Below are 6,515 nucleotides of genomic sequence, written 5' to 3'. Positions count from 1 at the left end.
GCTTCCTGTTTTTTTTAGGATTGATTTTAAAATTATTTTACTTGTCTATAAAGCTCTCAATGGTCCCGCACCTTCCTACCTACATGACTGCCTGCCTAAATATGTCCCAAACCGCCCCCTAAGGTCTTCCACTGCTGGCCTGCTCGCTTTGCCTAAAAAAATGGCAACTAAAAAATACGGGGAAGCAGCTTTTTGCTTCTACGGGCCGTCGGCATGGAACAAGCTCCCACTGTACCTTCGTCAGGCAGCCTCTGTAGACATTTTTAAAGCTCAGCTCAAGACCCACCTCTACAACATTGCTTTTAAGTGATCTTTTATTTTTTGTTATTCACGTCCTCACTGTATTGTATTACTGCTTGTTTTTCTTTTAATGTCGTTGCCTTATTTTATCTGTTCTTATCTTTGTACCACTGCCTTCTCCTGATTTGACACTGCGTTATTGTCCTATTGTTTTAACTGCATGCCTGTTTTTATGCTGTTTTGTTTTGCTTTTGTTTTTATTATCTTTTCAGCTCTGTAAAGCACTTTGAGCTACATTCATGTATGAAAGGTGCTATATAAATAAAGTTTATTATTATTATTATTATATTAAAAGATCAGAAGACAGACAGACAGAAAGGGTTGCCTATATCAGCTATCTTTGTTGCCACAGTAACAGAAGCTACAGTGAGAGAGAGATAGAGCTTTAGATGAGATGAGTTCCTTTTGGTTCCATACAAGCTACATTTACTGTATCTCTCTCTCTCTCTCACACACACACACACACACACACACACACACACACACACACACACACACACACACACACACACACACACACACACACACACACACACACACACACACACACACACACACGTTAATATTGTGTAGGATCAAACAACCTGTGTTCCCTACAGAAATAAAGAAAGAACTAAAAGTATAGAAACCAGATTTATGAGAGAGAGAGAGAGAGAGAGAGAGAGAGAGAGAGAGAGAGGCGACTGTGTTTGTGTGTGTGTGTGTGTGTGTGTGGGGGGGGGGGGAAGCAATCTGTCTAAGTAGTTGCAAATATTTCAACCCACCCTGCCCTGGTTTACAACCACATCATTAATGCGTGTGCGTGTGCGTGTTTGTGTGTGTGTGTGTGTGTGTGCGCGTGTGCACACGCAAGCATTTATGGGAGGCTGCAGGCAAATAGGAGAAAAACACCTCATCCATTACCCATGAGGCTTTGCAGCTTGTTGACAGCACAATAGCAGTGTTCCTCGGGGTCACACACACACACACACACACACCTACACACCTTTGAAGTCTCTCCATGCATGTTCCTATACCCTATACCTTTCTCCTCTCCTCGTTTATATATAATATTCATAAATGATACCGGAGATTAATTCAAAGGAGGTGTTATGTATGTCAGCCTGAGCCTTGATTGATGCAGCTGTGCTGCTCACCACGACGGACCGCCACAACACAACAGGCCTGCATAGGCCATAATTACGATTATGAGATCATGTAATAATTGTGATGATCGCAACAATCTTTTGCATAAGCATAATCGTCATAATCATTTCCACGTTGAGAAAGCACTTTAAAAAATGGTTTGTTCACTGTCGTATGTACTGTCTACAAGCTCAGAATGTGTCACGTGACGCGTTTTGAGCTTGTAGATCTGCTATTTCCACAATTTGTATCATCGTCATTGTCACGTCTGTCCTGTCTGTGCGCCGTTTGTTCAGGAAGGCTAAAAGCCAAACAAAATGCAACCGTCATTCATAATGTTCCAATGTTCAACGACAGAAACACAACTAAATTGACAATCGCAATTAATCGTTGAGTAAAATTTCATAATCATGACAACCTTGCAATTCAGTAAGTCGTTTGTCGGTCCAAAAGTCTTGCTTTTCACTTTCACTGAAGAAAGAAAAAGAAGAAAGACAGAATAGCAGATAATCACATTTTTGGTAGTTTTGTGACCATTTTGTTTGACGTTGTAGCATTAAAGGAGCATTCAGTGATTTGGGTGACTTGGAAACCCCCCCGGTCTGCCCCGGTAACAAGATGTGCACATGCACGCACTACAGTGGGGGGGGGACACACCAAGGCCCACCCCCGCTCGATCATGATTGGCAGAAGGCCCCTCTCTATCCTGATTGGATGAAGGCTGGTCCACCTAGCCAAAAACTAAACCTAAGGTTCTTTGACCCCCAGGGGTTAACTGGGGACAGGGAGGAACTCCTTATATGGTCAGCACACTCTATAGTAGGGAGGATTATCACAACAAAACAAAAAAATATATATTTGAATGAAGTGAAATCACTGAATATACCTTTAATTTACAAGACAAAACTTGAAATATGGAGATACAATGTTTCTGCCCGTCAACGAGGACCCGTCCTGTTGGGGAAATGCTAGACCCGCTTCCAATTATTCCATTCCCTTTACCCTGATTTATTCACTGTCGTATGTATGCTGGAGTATAAATTGTTTAGATTCCTTTCTTCCACTTTAGAGTAGCCAATTATGTTTACCTTTTTTTTGTGGTGTCCAATCAACCCTATAGCCACATATTTCTGTGACTGCCACTGCAGTTGTATACCCTGCTGGCTGGCTCACCTGCCAGTGAGGTAGCCTGGCTAATAAACCAGACTAATATCGCACAACAGTGTCGCGGGATTATTATTATTTTTTGCCAACGGCTGATTCTACCAGTGAGGAGCCTCCACCGGGCCTCCCATCCAACATTCCCTGGCCTGCTCACCAGCCCACAAAGATGGGCCTCCCTGTCTGGCTTCCCTCTCTCCTGAACCGCAGCCTCCTGATTCCTGAATAGGGATATGCGTGGTCAGCCAATCCAGACGTACCGCGGTGGATTCAAACCTTCCACGGTGGTAGGTGGACATGTATACTTTAGCCCTGTGCCACACAAGCTTTGGTCACAATGCGTCAGAATAAACTCAACAGTCTCCTCGCTTCTACCAAAACTATGTACCACAGCGGCTGATTCTGCACTCGGAAACACACTGATCTGCCCCTACTTCAGAGTGCTCTGCTCTGGTATCAGTCAGTTATTAATGTTGCCAGTTTCAGCTTTTCAAGCTCATTACAATGGTTGTCAATGAATCCATATAAATGTGATTATTACCCGTTTTGTTAAACAAATATGGCTGTTGAATACTGCCTAGAACACAGTTTCCCAAACAGTGGGTGCGTGCACTCTGTCTAAGACAGTAGACCCATTTGTGGGTCATCATGGACCATTTTTTATGGGTCATGGCATAAAAAAAATAAAGAAGATCTATTAATGTTAAAAACAAACAAATCTAAGAAATCACATGAATACAAAATAGCCAATCTACAAGCTCTATGGCCTAGAGAGACAGGCTGCAACTATGACATTATGTAATGACGTCCTCCTCCATTATTCAGACACTCCGGGACAGTGGTCAGCTTGCATTGATTGGTCAGATCTCTGCTGTTGGGGAGAAATGAAAATTGAAACTACAAAAGGTTCATTTTTCAGTTTCACTTTATATCGTCCATGACTTGCATGAGAGGGGGAGAGGTGGTGGAGTTAGCAGCTTTAGCACTGCAGACAGTTTGAGGGTCCAATGCCGTTAAGGTTTTGTCCTAAGCGCTTCCTAATACTTTTAATTTGTTCAATATTTGTTTAACGAACACAAACACACGATTTATGGGGGGAAAAAAATCAAACGCCTAAAAAACGGAGTTAGGTGGTTTCTTCACACCCAGTGCGAACACAGGCTGTATGATAAAATACTGTATTCTGATCATGCATTCATAAAGCACGTGCGAGACCCATGAAATATACATCAAACTCCTCATGAATATTGATCGGTATTCGTCAGTCGACTGACCGAGCACAATCTGTGTTGTTGTTTTCAACTGCTAATTAACTCAAGGCTCGTTAACTACTCTCCCCCCCAGGGTGCGTTTGGTCTCATCTTTTAATCTTTTTATAGAGCAGAACTCCAGTTTGTTTACAACCCCCTCGTATATCGGATGTTTATATGAGGAGATGTCACACCATCTTCCGTCAGCTTCCCAGTATAACCGCAGTCTTCCACTGTTGCACTGGGAAGCTGACCAGTACAACAGTAGTAGTCTGTGGTTGTACTAGTCAGCTCCCAGTACAACAGTAGTAGTCTGTGGTTGTACTAGTCAGCTCCCAGTACAACAGTAGAAGACTGTGGTTGTACAACTACAGTCTTACTTCATCAGTGTTTAATCCATTAAGACCTGAGGTCTTATTTTTTAAACCTATGTTGCTATATCAGTGGTGCTCAAACTTTTACATGTCAAGGAGCCTATCTCCCACCCCCATCTCAAAATATCTTGAAGCAAAGATTTGAAGTTATAAAGGTTTGCTCTCTCTCTCTCTCTCTCTCTCTCTCTCTCTCTCACACACACACACACACACCCCCCCCCCTAATGCAAAACATTTCATGATTTTTGAATATCCAAAGTAATAAGTATAATGCTTTTTAGCTCAACTCTAAAATGACACAGATACTAATGGGTTAAAAAGAATTACAAACCACATCCTCGACTCCGACTTCAAACAAGAAGCAAACAGTAAACCCCAGAGACCTTTATAGAAAAAAAAGAAACATCTTTATTTAATCATACTTTTCCATCCCCCTCATCCGTCGTTTTCTCTCCGCCACTCACATCTGAGTGGCGGAACATTTCATTGGGACAATAGCTTTGTCCTCATTTCATATAAAAACCTGAATTATGTACACCACATTTTTATATTTACACTATTTTACATTTATTACAATCAACACACAGCTCTGCTTATGACATCACTGCCATGACCTCACACACATGGGCTCTTAAGCCCGACTTATACTTGCAATAACCTGCGCAAGCTTGTAGGTCGGCTAATTGTCAAATAGAAGGAAGAAAATTCCAGCACTCAATATTTGTCCTTTTTTCCACATGATTCTAAATACCTCCGACGAGCAAACAACGTTGACGATGTCGTCTGCTCGTCAGAGGTAAATTAAATCATGTGAAAAAAGGGACATATTGAGTGCTGGCATTTTCTTCATTCTATTATGCATCATGGAGCTTTGCACCTGTAAGAATTTGTTCTCTAACCTGGAGTGTTGCGGGTCGTCTGCCTCGGCAGTACTCTTCTCTGGCTAATCGTCAAGAAAAGGCCCTGCTCTTCCGGGGCGCCTATGTTTTCTTCTCCACTAACAACAACGTGTACACGTTTCCGAATTCCCCTGCCGACAGATTCAGCAGCGCGGCTCGGAATCTGTTCTTGAGAAGTATATAAATCAGGTTTTAGACTTCCTTTCACTTCCTGGTTCGGACAAAGGACTGTCTAAAGAGGACGAGACGCGAAGACAACATGGCGTCGTACGGGCGACGCCATGTTGCTCCATGGAAGGAAAGAAACATGCGCAATGGGCTATATGCAGCCAACACTTCCGCGTTCAGCTTCCTTGGTCTCGACTGCGCATGTTTCTTTCCTTCCGTGGAGCACCATGTGAGCAACATGGCGGCGCCCTTACGGTCTTCGCGTCTCGTCCTCTTTAGACAGTCCTTGGTTTAGACGTTCATTGCTATAGGCGGACAGTCCGCTCACTGGCTGAAGTTGTGTTTGTTTGTTGCCCAGGAATGGCAGCATATAGAAAATGCACTAAGCAAGTGTTCTTTGGAAGGGGGGGAGGGGCTTTCACATTGGCGTCTAATGGCTCTTTCCAACTATGACGTGTAACCCAGACCCTTCCATAACCTGAAACTTTCCAAAACCTGTGAGGTTCTGTGGTGGTTATATTTTTATGTGCACGTTTCGTTTAATAATAATAATAATTAAAAAAAAAGAACTCTGGGTTAGTGCCACCTCCTGAGCGACGCCCCAAATTAGGTTCTGAGAACCTTTTATCACAAACAGAGCCATACGGAAACGAATCCAGAACCTGTGAAATACGTCGGAAAGAGCCATATGTTCAATTTATTAAATCAGCACTCTCCTCTTGCTTTGGAAACGTGATCGTTTCCAGACTTCAAGCCTCACTTGGAGTAGAACAAGGCCGCAGCGAGTTCAAAGACACATAACCTGCAGTCATTCATGCTTCGTGGAAATATACCAGAATGCTCGACATCTCATAGGACATTCTATGCTTGATAGAACCTCTCACATCCGATGTTTTAAAACGTCTTTGCGATAGAAGGTTGGGAGCCTTCAGTCCATCGCTGTCTTGTGGTCCAACTGGCATACAGTAGCAGCGAGGTTCACATGTTTAAACACACTGTAGAGTCAAACATATTCTACATTATGATACAAAGTGGACAGAGCACTCACTCTGGGACGAGTTGGGCAATGTTGCAGGTCAAGGAAAGGTTTAAGGAGGTTGATGAATGATGCCCGACAATGAAGATGGTTCATGATGAGTTTATAACAATAGCTGAATGGGTAGAGAGAGGCCGTTTGGGAAACAGAAGGTCACAGGATTGCCCCCCCTCTCTCCCGAACCACCCAAGTTTGTGTCCCT

The sequence above is a fragment of the Protomyctophum parallelum genome (genome assembly GCF_964188405.1).
Source record: "Protomyctophum parallelum genome assembly, chromosome: 18".
Classification (NCBI taxonomy): Eukaryota; Metazoa; Chordata; class Actinopteri; order Myctophiformes; family Myctophidae; genus Protomyctophum; species Protomyctophum parallelum.
The sequence above is the reverse complement of the archived record's forward strand: the minus strand, read 5'-3'. Positions refer to the sequence as shown.